Genomic DNA, 13404 nt, shown 5'->3' with positions numbered 1-13404 from the left:
CCCGGGCTAAATTTTTCACTCTCTACTCAGTCTGTTTTTCTGACCATCTCTCTCTCTCTCTCTCTCTCTCTCTCTCTCTCTCTCTCTCTGTCACCCCCATGAAAGGAGAGGAGAGAAAGGGCTCTTTTTTAATGAAACTGACCAGTCTTAGTTGTCTCCATGGAGTCAGTACTCAGACAGACATGTTCTTTGATTTGAACAAGTTCTGAAGCATGTCTTGAGACATTTTTACCATGACTTTAAACACATATAACTGTAAAAGAACAGCAGAAGTCTTATTCACTTAGGGGTATACCAGTCCTAACTTGGGGGAAATTTGTGTTGTCACAGGAAACTAGTCTTAAAACCCCCCAATAATTTAAATATCTATTGGAATTTGTCCTTTAAACTGCACAAAACTTTTATACTGTTGGATGTGATATGACCCATTTAAAAAAAAAGCTCAGCTGATGGCTTCCATTCTAATGACTTGTTCTCAATTATCTCTGCTTAAAGAAATACATGTCCGGTTCTCTTGGTTTAAAACAAAACTGCATGGACTTATAAGCAGATAGTGGTCTTGATTCATATCCAAAGACTGTTCATGATATACTGTAGTTATTTCGTGTCCAAACAAAGTAACAGAGTTCAGACAAGGCAATAAATTATTAAATAAGAGGGAATGAGGAATTGTGAGTCAAAGGGATCCTACATAAAAATATAACTGGAGAAAAAGTACATTGAATACTCATGTAAAAACGGAGACCCACCCATATGTTACCTATTTATCACTGAAAGTAGGCTACAAACATAAAATGTCAAAGATTTAAAAATCAACCAACTATTTGTTTCATAACAAAAAATCTATATCTTTTGTAATCTGATGAACCATGTTTGCCATAGCATACTCATTTATATGCCTTTTTTATAACATTATTGCTGATACATAATTCAGTAAATCTGAAGATAGTAACATCCCTTGAGAAGTCACCAACAACTCCATGACAACGCAAGCTTGGGCAGCCATAAGCTTCTGATTTCAACTATCAGTTTACATTGTCCTCAGAACACAACACTACTTCACTGCCTTTCCAGAAAAATGTTATCGGTGTGTAAACATCATCAGCTTCAGCAACAGATATTTTTTTCAAATTTAGATGTGAAATGAAGCCCTCTATGACCTTTATGTCAAAGATTAGACCAATCAGCATGTTTGCTTAGCTTTTCCCCCCTCAATAAAAGCTAAATGTGTGGCATATTGTGTTGTTATATATAGAAATATATCCCATTCGCCATGAAACAAACGTTACTCCCACAGAATGTTCATTGTTGTTTATAGAGCAGAGGTAATGTGACTACGGAATGAATTTGTTACAAAGATGCCCTCCCCCTCCACCGCCTGACACATCACTGACAGCAGATGTCTTTGCCACATTTTTTACTAATAAGGTTACAACCATCAGCAATACATTCTCAGCACCACACCTTGTCAAACACCTGTCTCCTGTATGCAACTCTTCTGTCTCTATGTTCTCTCCTCTGACTGACACTGAGGTCTCTATACTCCTCCTCTCCAACCACCCCACCACCTGTTCCCTTGACCCCATTCCTTCTCACCTTCTCCAGGCCATTTCTCCATCCATCCTACCTACACTCACACACATAATTAACACATCTCTACTTACAGGCACTTTCCCCACTACATTTAAGCAGGCTCAAGTAACCCCGCTGCTGAAGAAACCCGCACTTAATCCCACACAAATAGAACACTACAGACCAGTCTCTCTCATCCCATTCATGGCAAAAACTCTTGAAAGGGCAGTTTTCAATCAAATCTCTGCCTATCTCTCACAGAACAAGCTGCTGGATGACAATCAGTCAGGCTTTAAAAGTGGACACTCCACCGAGACTGCCCTGCTGTCTGTCACTGAGTCGCTGAGATGGGTGAAAGTTGAATCAAGATCATCAGTCCTGATTCTGCTGGACCTTTCTGCAGCCTTTGACACAGTCAACCATCAGATCTTACTCTCTACCCTCTCCTCGCTGGGCATCACAGGAACTGTGCTTGACTGGTTTAATTCCTATCTCTCAGGTAGATCCTTCAAGGTAGCCTGGAGAGGTGAGGTATCCAAGCCACATCAGCTACTTACTGGGGTACCTCAGGGATCAGTGCTTGGGCCACTTCTCTATATACACAACATCACTGGGACCCATCATTCAGGCACATGGTTTCTCTTACCACTGCTACGCTGATGACATGCAACTCTACTTGTCTTTCCAGCCCAATGACACCAGAGTGACTGCTCGAATTTCTGCCTGCCTGGCGGACATCTCGGCCTGGATGAAGGAGCACCACCTGCAACTCAACCCAGCCAAGACTGAACTCCTTGTCTTTCTAGCCAACCCTGCTGTTGAACACAACATCACTGCGCAGCTGGGTGCAACTACAGTAACTCCTTCCAAATCGGTCAGAAATCTAGGGGTAACCATCGACAACAGACTAAATTTCACAGACCACATTGCAAAGACCACAAGATCATGTAGATTTACAATCTACAATATCAGGAAGATAAGACCCTTCCTCTCTGAACATGCCACACAACTGCTTGCCCAGTCACTTGTCATAACTAAACTGGACTACTGTAACGCTCTCATTGCAGGCCTCCCTGCATGTGCAACTAGACCCCTCCAAATGATCCAGAATGCAGCAGCACATCTGGTCTATAATGAACCAAAGAGAGCACATGTTACACCACTCCTTGTCTCTCTCCACTGGCTACCGGTTGATGCACGTATCAAATTCAAGGCTCTGATGCTGGCATACAGAACAGTCACTGGGTCTGCTCCAGCATACCTACAATCATTTATGCAGAGCTATGCGCCCACTAGAAGCCTGCGGTCGGCTAAGGAACGTCACCTTGTTGTACCAACACAAAGAGGCACCAAAACACTTTCCCGGACTTTCAGCTTCATCGTACCACGTTGGTGGAACAACCTTCCCAACTCCATCCGTGAAGCTGACTCACTCTCTGTCTTCAAAAAATGACTAAAAACACATCTTTTCCATGAGCACTTAACCAGTCATTAAAAAATAATAATAATAATAATAAAATTTCTGTTGCACTTTATTCTGTTTTGAATACTATTATGATGCTAGTGATACTTTGTAATACAGCACTTTTCATACCACTGTCTCCTAAGATGATTCGCTTATGTTTTCCTCTCTTGTAAGTCGCTTTGGATAAAAGCGTCTGCCAAATGAATAAATGTAATGTAAATGTAATGCCTAAACAAAACTGTAAGTGCTCAAGTCATCAAATGTGCAAATGATCCAGTGGCTCACTGAGGGTTGAGTTTGCATGAGACAAACTATATGTTCACATGCTACAATATTATTGCAATGAGAAAGGCGGCGGAGGCACAAGGAATCTGTGGCCCATAATCCTCTGACAGACATGGAGGTGTGCCAAAGAGGTTAAGTTCATTTTTTCAGTTCATTAGGAAGATGGGTGTGAATACTGCATTTTCAGAGAAGCAACATTGCTTTTGTTTGTTTTAGCTGGGTGAAAGTACAATTTTATGTGTAAAATCAACTGGCTCAGGAGTGGCAGCAATAATTTAAGGGATAGTTCACCAAATAAATAAAAATTCTGTCATAATTTACTCACGTCATTGTCAGGGTTCTGTAAACGGAAGAGGCGAGAGAGTGAGGATCCAAATGCAGAACTTTAATTATGAACAAAAGAAGGGGATACAAAGAAGGAAAATATTCAAAGAAGAAGGTAACAAAATTCTACAGCAGTATTCTGGCTAATCACACACTACATATAAACAAGAAGCGACCCAGGAACAAAGAACAAGAGGGTATATATACACAAGGGAAAATAAGAAGATGAGGAACACTTGGGATACAATCAGGAGGGAAACCATGAAAACAAATATGATGATGATTACAAAACACTTTCAAAATAAGAGTCCTTGAGGGAAAACATAAGAATGACGTGACATAACCCCCCTCTAAAAAGTTGGCTCAACGAAAGAAAACAGAAACTATAGGGGGTTATGGTAGGAGACACAGCAGACAATGAAGCAGGACCCGGAGACAGGCATAGACCAGGGGACCAGGGTGGAGCCGGTGGCCAGGGAAGAGTTTCCAGGAAGGGAGCGGGGTCGGACGGCCTGGGAGGTGGCTCCAGGAAGGGAGCTGACGGATGGTTTGAAGGCCAAGGTGGAGCTAACGGACGATTCAGAGGCCAAGGCGGAGCTGACGGACGATTCCAAGGTGGAGCTGTAAGATGGTCCGAAGCCCAGGACAGAGCTGGTGGATGGTCCAGTGGTCAAGGTGTCAAGGGTGAAGCCGCTAGAGGCGGAGACTCAGGTTGTGACTCCGTAGGCAGAGACTCACAAAGAGACTCAGAAAATGAACATTTAGGCGAAGATTCAGAAGGCGAGGATACAGGCAAGGGCTCAGAAGGTTCAGGCAAAGACTCAGGGGGCACAGCCACAGGAGGTGGAGGCTTAGGGGGCAGAGCCACTGAAGGTAGAGACTCGGAGGGCAAAGCTGCCAGGGATGGAGTCTCAGGAGATGGAGCTGCAGGAGGCAAGGGCTCAAGGGGCTGAGCCGCAGGAGGCAGAGGCTCAAGAGGCTGAGCCATAGGAAGTTCAGGGGGCAGTGTCGCAGGAGGCAGAGCTGCAGGAGTCTCAGGAGGCAGAATGGACGGAGCCGCAGTATTATCAGGAGGTGGAGCGGACGGAGCTGCAAGTATTATAAGGAGGCGGAGCGGACAGAGCCGCAGGAGGAGTCTTAGGAGAAGGAGAGGGCGGAGCCACGGAAGACTCGGAGGGCGGAGCCACGGAAGACTCGGAAGGCAGAGCCAGAGAAGGCTCAGAGGGCGGAGCCATAGAAAACTCAGAGAGCAGAGCCACGAAAGATTTGGCGGGCAGAGCCACAGAAGACTCAAGGGGCGGAGTCCTGAAGGATGAGGACAGCGTAGACACAATTTGTGGTCCGTAATAGGCATACCTGAAGAGGATCGGGTCTCTGAGGACAGAGAGGTAGGGACCACTGGGACCACCGAGGCTGAGACCCCTGGGACCACTGAGGTTGGGACCAACGTGGCTGGGACCACTGAGGAAGGGACCACTGGAGTAGAGAGCAGAAGGTCAGCCCTTATGATGTTATCGATACAATCCTTAAGAGGCAGACGATCACAGTCTAAAGGGACCAGCTCCCTCACAGAGTCATCAAGTCCACTGCTCAATTGAACTGGCAGGATCCATCTTGCCAGTTCAATTGAGCAGCCAGTTTCCAAAAAATGAAGCAGTACTCCGCTACAGGAGTGGACCCTTGGGAAAGTTTCTCTATCTGTTCTGCTGGATCCATAACGTAAGGTTAGTACTTTTGTAAGAGTTCTGTGAAGGGAAGAGGCAAGAGAGTGAGGATCCAAATGCAGAACTATAATTATGAACAAAAGAAGGGGATACAATGATGATGGAATATATTCGAAGAAGGTAACAAAACTCTACAGCAGTAAGCTGGCTAAACACGCACTACATACAAACAAGAACCAACCCAGGAACAAATAACAAGAGGGTATATATATATACACAAGGGCTAATAAGAAGATGAGGAACACCTGGGATACAATCATGAGGGAAACCAGGAAAACAGACATGACAATGATTACAAAACACTTTCAAAATAAGAGTCCTTGGGGGAAAACATAAGAAAAGTCTGACTGACTTTCTTCCATGGAAAACAGGAGATGTTAGAAACAAATATATAGGCCACATCCACACTAATACTTTTTCGTTTGAAAACACATCTTTTTCTCTACATTTTGGCCTTCCGTCCACACTGAGGCAGTGTTTTGGACAGGAAAAACAAAGCTTTTAGAAAATGCTTTCTCAAGTGGATACATTTTAAAACACCCTCTTTGCATTGTAGTCTGGACAGACATGGACTACTGTAATGCTTTTTTGGCTGGCCTCCCAGCTAACATGATTAAGCCACTGCAGATGGTCCAGAATGCAGCAGTGCGTCTGGTCTTCAATCAGCCAAAAAGGGCTCATGTCACTCCACTCTTGATTTCACTCCACTGGCTACCTGTAGCTGCCCACATCAAATTCAAGGTTTTGACTCTGACCTTCAGGACAGCCAATGGAACCACACCCACTTACTTCAGTTCACTTCTACAGGTCTATGCTCCAACTCGATCTCTGCGGTCTATGAACAAGTGGCGCCTAGTGGTCCCATCACAAAAAAGAGGCTCAAAGTCTATTTCATGATCTTTCACTTTCTCTGTTCCTCTGTGGTGGAATGAGCTTCCAACCTACACACGATCTGCTGATATCATTTCAACATTCAAGAACCAGCTAAAAAACCCATCTGTTCTGCTAGCACTTAATCAATCCATACTAATTGCACTTACTATTGAACTTGCACTTACTGTATGTGGGGATGGGGGAATGGTCGTGTGTCTGTCTGTGGGAAAGAGAGAGCTGTGAGGCTCATCACCTTGGTTTTCATTATCTCTAACACCTGTTTCTTGTTATAGTGATGGCGGAGGGAGACCTGAAAAAGTGCACGAATACATCAGAGTGGGAGAGAGAGCCAGCGGAGAGTGTTGTCTGTATGTGCCCGTCATATTGTAGCGAGAAACACAAAGACTCGTCTGTGTGTGTTTGGCCACTAAGAGCCCTTTTTTTGTTAAAGTTTTGTGTGACCCTGGAGGAGTAAATAACATACTCCCGTTGATAGTTCGCTGCTTCCTGACTCCTCCATTGCCCAGAAATCATGAACCTGTCACAGTGGTGCCAAAACCCGGGAGGCTATCGGAGGATAATGTCATCATGGTGTCTTCACCACTGGGTGAAGTAATCAAGTCCCTCTACAGCATCCAGCAGAATCAACACCAGGCTCTCATGGAGTTATGCCTGGAGCAGGAACAGCATTTCCAACTCCTGCTCCAGGCCCAAGCGGAGGACCAGCAGGCATTCTGGAGCCTGATCGACAGAGAGGGGGCTGCTGCTGCGACCCCGGAGCTCATATCACCCGTTGCCCTCATTAAAATGGGGCCGAACAATGATCCCAAGGCCTACCTCGATCTATTTGAGAAGACCGCCGAAGTGTGGAAATGCCTTCCTGCCGCCAGCCTCCACGACTACAGAGACCTGAAGAAGGCCATCGTGCAATGGGTCAGCCGTAATCTTGAGCAGAACCGCCAGCACTTTAGATCCCTGAAGTTGGGAAGGCACGGCCGCCCATTTGCCTTTGCACAACAGCTCCGGGATGCCTGTTGGAAATGGTTGCTGGCTGAGGGAACCCGCGGTGCCGTGGACATCGTAGACCTAGTGACACTGGAGCAATTCATCTCCCAGCTTCCTCGGGGGATGGCCGAGTGGGTCCAGTGCCACCACCTGGCATCGCTGGAGGAGGCCGTCCAGCTGGCTGAAGACTACATGACAGTGTTTCTGGGAGGAAGCGATCCAGAGACTCTTTCTTCTCTCTCTTCTCTCTCTCTCCTACATCTCAACCCCCCCTCGCCCTCCCATTTCCATCCAAACCCCTCCCCGGCTCATGTCTTGTTACTTGTCTGTGTCCCCCACTTCCCCTGTTTCCCTCCACTCTCCCCCCCAGGTTGACGAGACCACCCCCACGGGTGTGGTAGGGAAGCCTGTGCCGGTCTGTTGGAGCTGCAGGGAAGCCGGGCACTGCCAGGATCGGTGTCCATTGATGGAGGTGGGGACACTGGTACAGATCCCTGATGCTCTGCAGGCCGCCCCCAATCGATCAGGGGTGTATCAGATACTGGTGAGTATAAAAGGGGATACATATCAAGCTTTGGTGGATTTGGGTTGTTCTCAAACCTCTATCCACCAACGCTTGGTGCAAGATGGGATGCTTGGTGCGAGATGGGGCATTGGGCACGAAAAGATGGGTGAGGGTGCGGTGTGTGCACGGGGATATTCACATGTATCCGGTGGTTACCATTGAGATACTATTCAGGGGACAAAAGTATAGAGTAGAGGCTGTGGTTAATTCACCTCACCCATCCACTGATTCTGGGGATGAATTGGCCTGATTTTAAGAATTTATTAAGGGAAATATGTGTGGATGAATCCTGTGAAATAATGTCTCGGTGTGTGACGTGCTATGCTATGGCTGGAGAGGCGGTGCCAGAGCCGTCTATGTCTAATCTGCACCAAAATGATGCAAGGGAGGGAGTCCCCGTCCTCTGGGGGTTTCCTGAAGAGGATTTCCCTCTAGAACAGTCACGTGATGAGCCCCTTAAACATGCGTTTGACCAAGTGAGAGTAATCGATGGCCAACAGCTCCAGCATATGTTACATTCGCATACCCATATTTTTCAATTATTAAAGATCAGTTGAATCGAGTGATGCAGGACACTCAAACAAAAGAAAATACAACCCAATTATTAGTACCGAAGAGCCGTCGAGAAACTCTCTTCCAGGCAGCTCACCATACTCCAATGGCTGGCCATTTAGGACAGGTAAAACATTCAACCGAATAATGGCCCATTTTTTTTAGCCGGGCATTCACAGAGACGTTCGCAAGTGGTGTGTGACATGCCGTTAATGTCAGTTGGTGAATCCATCGGCCACCCCAAAAGCGCCATTGCGCCCTCTACCGCTAATCGAGGTCTCCTTTGAAAGAATTGGCATGGACCTCGTCGGGCCATTAGAACAGACCGCACGTGGGCATCGCTTTGTATTAGTTCTGGTGGAATATGCAACGTGATATCCGGAAGCAGTGCCCCTGTGCAACATCTCAGCACATAGTGTTGTGGAGGCACTCTTCAGAATATTCTCCCGAGTGGGGATTCCAAAAGAAATCCTCACTGATCAAGGCACTACATTTATTTCATGAACACTATGCAAACTGTATGAATTATTAGGTGTTAAATTGATTCGTACCAGTGTTTACCACCTACAAACAGATAAGTTGGTGGAACGATTTAATAAAACCCTGAATAATATGATTTATAAGTTAATATTCGAGGATGCTAGAAATTGGGATAAGTGGCTCGATCCCCTGTTATTTGCAGTTCGAGAGGTCCCACAAGCCTCCACAGGGTTTTCTCCATTCGAGCTGCTGTATGGGCGTCAGCCGTGAGGCGTGCTCGACGTCATACGGGAAGCCTGGGAGGAGGGACCTTCAAACAGCAAAAATGAAATTCAAAATGTTCTTGATCTTAAAGAAAAACTCCACACTTTGGGTCAACTAACACAGGAGAATTTGCTCCAAGCTCAGGAACATCAAAGCCGACTGTATGACAGGGGCACTCGACTACGGGAATTCGTAGCAGGAGATAAAGTGCTTGAATTACTGCCCACCTCAAGCTCTAAATTACTTGCCAAGTGGCAAAGGCCCTTTGAGGTTCCACCGCGAGTTGGACAGGGGTGAGGCACGTCAAATTTACCACCTCAACCTCCTAAAATCGTGGAGGGAGGTGGTCCCTGTGGCCTTGGCGATGGTAGTCCTGGAGAGGGCGGAGCTCAGGCCGGATGTGACTCTCAAACCTAATCCATTCACCCCAGACCCATGTGGAGACCACCTCTTACCATCGCAGCTCACAGACATGGCCAAGTTGCAAGCGAATTTTGCAGATGTGTTCTCACCTCTCCCCGGTCGTACGAACCTCACAGAACACCATATCAAGACCATCCTAGGTGGTGGTTTGTAGCCACCCCATTGCCTTCCTGAACACAAAAAAATGGTTGTTCAGGAAGAATTGGAAGCAATGCTTGAGATGAGCATAATTGAAGAGTCGCACAGCATTTGGGCCAGCCTGGTGGTTCTGGTACCTAAAGTGCCAGATAGTGTAGACTATCGCAAAGTGAACGCGGTGTCCAAATTTGATGCATACCCAATTCCCCAGATTGACGAATTGCTTGAACAGCTGGGCATGGCTCAATTTTATTCGACAATGGATTTAACAAAGGGTTATTGGCAGATCCCTTTAACTCCAATCTCACAAGAAAAAAACAGCTTTTTCCACACCGTTCGGCTTACGCCAAATTGTGACAATTCCGTTCAGTTTGTTCGTGCCCCCGCCACGTTCCAGCATCTCATGAATAAAATTCTCAGACCACATACAGCATATGCCAGTGCTAGACAATATCATCATTTATAGTAATGACTGGCAGTGGCACATGCAACATCTGAGAGCTGTCCTGAGTTCGCTGCGATGGGTGGGGCTCACGGCCAACCTGAAAAAGTGCGCAATGGGGTGGGTGGAAGTTCGGTATCTGGGGTTCCACTTGGGTCATGGGCAGGTGCGACCCCAAGTTAACAAAACTGCAGTGATCATGGCCTGCCTGAGGCCCAAGACCAAAAAAGAGGTGAGACCGTTCTTGGGGCTGGCTGACTACTACCGAAGGTTTGTGCCTAGTTACTCTGATGTCACCAGCCCGCTGACTGATCTTACTAGAAAAGGGGCCCCCGATCCAGTCCAGTGGACGGAGTCATGCCAGCAGGTTTTCCTAAAAGTAAAATTCGCACTTTGTGTATTTTGTAGTGCTTTTACATGCTCCTAAATTTATCTCTCCCCTTTATTTTGCAGACAGATGCATCCGACAGGGGGTTGCAGGAGGTGGGGGGGAGGAACGGCTGGTGCTGTACATCAGTCGCAAGCTCTCCTTGAGGAAGATGAAGTACAGCACCATTGAGAAGGAGTGTTTTGCAATCAAGTGGACTGTCCTCACCATTCACTACTACCTGCTGGGGCGGGCCTTCACCCTCTGCTCCCCACTCCCATGGCTCCACCGCATGAATGATACCAGTGCGCGGATCACCCGTTGATACCTGGCACTTCAACCCTTCAAATTTGAGATGATCCACAGACCAGCGGCACAGATGGCTGTCACTGATTTTCGGGGGGGTGGGGGTTGGCAGGCCGGACGGTTCTCCGTAATGAGTCGGGTGGTGGGGGTATGTGGGGATGGGGGCGTGGTCATGTGTCTGTCTGCGGGAGAGAGAGAGCGATGAGGCTCATCACCTGGGTTAACAGTATCTCTAACACCTGTTTCTTGTTATAGTGATGGCGGAGGGAGACCTGAAAAAGTGCACGAATGCGTCAGAATGGGAGAGAGAGACAGCGGAGAGTGTTGTCTGCATGTGCCCGTCATATTGTAGTGAGAAATGCAAAGACTCATCTGTGTGTGTTTGGCCACTAAGAGCCCTTTTTTTGTTAAAGTTTTGTGTGACCCTGAAGGAGTAAATAAAATACTCGCGTTGATAGTTCGCTGCCTCCTGACTCCTCCATTTCCCAGAAATCACGAACCTGTCACACTGTACAAAAAAAAAAACTCCTGTGCTAGCGCCAATACTACTCCAGCCACCTTAAAAACTTGGCAGTACAACACTGCAGATGTTGTTGAACTTTGTATGACAAATTGCTTGCTATGTTCCTCATTTGTAAGTCGCTTTGGACAAAAGCATCTGCTAAATGACTAAATGTAAAAAAAAAAAAAAAAAAAAAAAAAGGGCTAAATGTATTTGCATTCTGAATTACTGGAATTGAACTTCGTATGATGAACAGTGGTTGATGGTGTCGAACGAATCCTTGAGAACTTAAGAACACAAAAAAATGCACATTGAGAAATAGCCATGGACTCCGTCACCATTCACTTTTTTTATTGCATCTTTTTCCATACAATGAAAATGAATGGTGACTAAGACTACCATACTGCATGACATCTCTTTTGTGTTCCCCTGAAGGAAAAAAGAAAGTAATATGTGTTTGGAACAACATGAGGCGGGTGAGTAAATGATGAAAGAATTTTCAATTGTGGATGTACTGTCCATTTAAGGTTGTAATGAACAGTGCATACTTGTTTCAGTTAAAATAATATATAATACAAATAAAATGAAAGAAAAATCTTAAAAAACATGGCATAGTAGGAAACATTGCTTACATTTTTCACCTTTAAAAAAAGTAATACCAAGCCTGAATGATTTTAACTGATCAAATCTGTTTGAATTCAAGCCACCTTTACACTTTAATCTATACAAATATTTTTTTTTAGTTTTTTTTTTTTAGTTTGACATACTCTGGTATCTGTATATCTGCTATCTCTATATCTTATCCTAAGCTCAGTTCAGAAGAATGATGGTCTATAATACTGCAGAAAATCTCAAAAGGTCTCTTGAAATACACTAGTGCACTCTTTTTAACCTGAAATCTTTTGGGATGTGGGGAAAAGGCTGGGAAAAATACAATGTTAGGATTCATAAGAGCTTTCAGCGTGTGATAGAGCTCAAGAGCCCAAGAGGAGCATTCTCTCGGGATGGCCACTCCTTGACTCCATGTCTGCAAGTCTCCATCTTTGGAAGAAAAGTTGTAATCATTTTACAGCCTGCTTCTTTAAGCTATATCACACTTGAGTTACAATATGAATCTGTCAAACACTGGTCACATCTTTCTGCAAGCAGTGCAGTACAGTGTTAGTGATATTTTTAACACTGAATGTTGCATTCAGTTTAAAGATCAATGCTTTATGGATTTTTCTTTCCCATTAAGTTCCTTTAGTCAATGAGAATAAATCAATCACATTTAAAACACTGACGTTTAATTTCCTTTCACTGTCATAAAGAGTTATGACTCACATAAGTTCTGTCCAAGCTCGAACAGGTAAGGCTGGGGTTAGTTGTCACACTTTTGACTTTTTCTGTTATTTTTTGCTTATTTTTTCTCAGTACATTTCTCAGAGAGTTATCGGAATTTTAGTTTAATAGAATTCACACAAAAATCTGACTTTAAGAGGATTTTGAACTAGCTGTTGTGAAACCAACATACTAAACCACTGCTAGAGAAAACACATATTTGTATACAGTATTTGGACTATTCACACAAATTCTTATAGTTACTGACCAGTTTTGTGCAAGTTACTCAAAAGAAATAATCCACTAAAATTACTAATTGCTTCTCTAAAATTGTTATCAAATTACTTTACTGATAACTTCTTATTAAAAGTAATGACATTACTAATCACTTTAAAGTTACTTTCTAAAACAGAAAGTTTTGTTTTCCACTCAACAGATTCAAAATGTCCTTCTTCAATGTCACAGTCATACACTCAGCACCACACGTTTCTACTTTTCAATGACTTGCTAGTGACTTTTCAGCTGTCACAGAAACAGAAGGACTGTACATATGAACATAATTCATGCTATGTATTCTACATAAATAATATTATTTATTGAAAGTCAGTAACTGTAATCAGATTACAAGAAATTAAAATGGAATGTATTACACTACATTGATGAAAATTTTTTATTACAGTAATTAATTTGTAATCAGATTACAATAATTAAAATGTAATGTATTACACTATTTTGACAAAAATTAATTCAATTACAGTTATTAATTTGTAATCAACACTGTTACTGAGTGTGGCAGG

Source organism: Myxocyprinus asiaticus, chromosome 24 (assembly GCF_019703515.2).
Source record: "Myxocyprinus asiaticus isolate MX2 ecotype Aquarium Trade chromosome 24, UBuf_Myxa_2, whole genome shotgun sequence".
NCBI classification, from domain to species: domain Eukaryota; kingdom Metazoa; phylum Chordata; class Actinopteri; order Cypriniformes; family Catostomidae; genus Myxocyprinus; species Myxocyprinus asiaticus.
Note: the sequence above shows the minus strand (reverse complement) of the source record.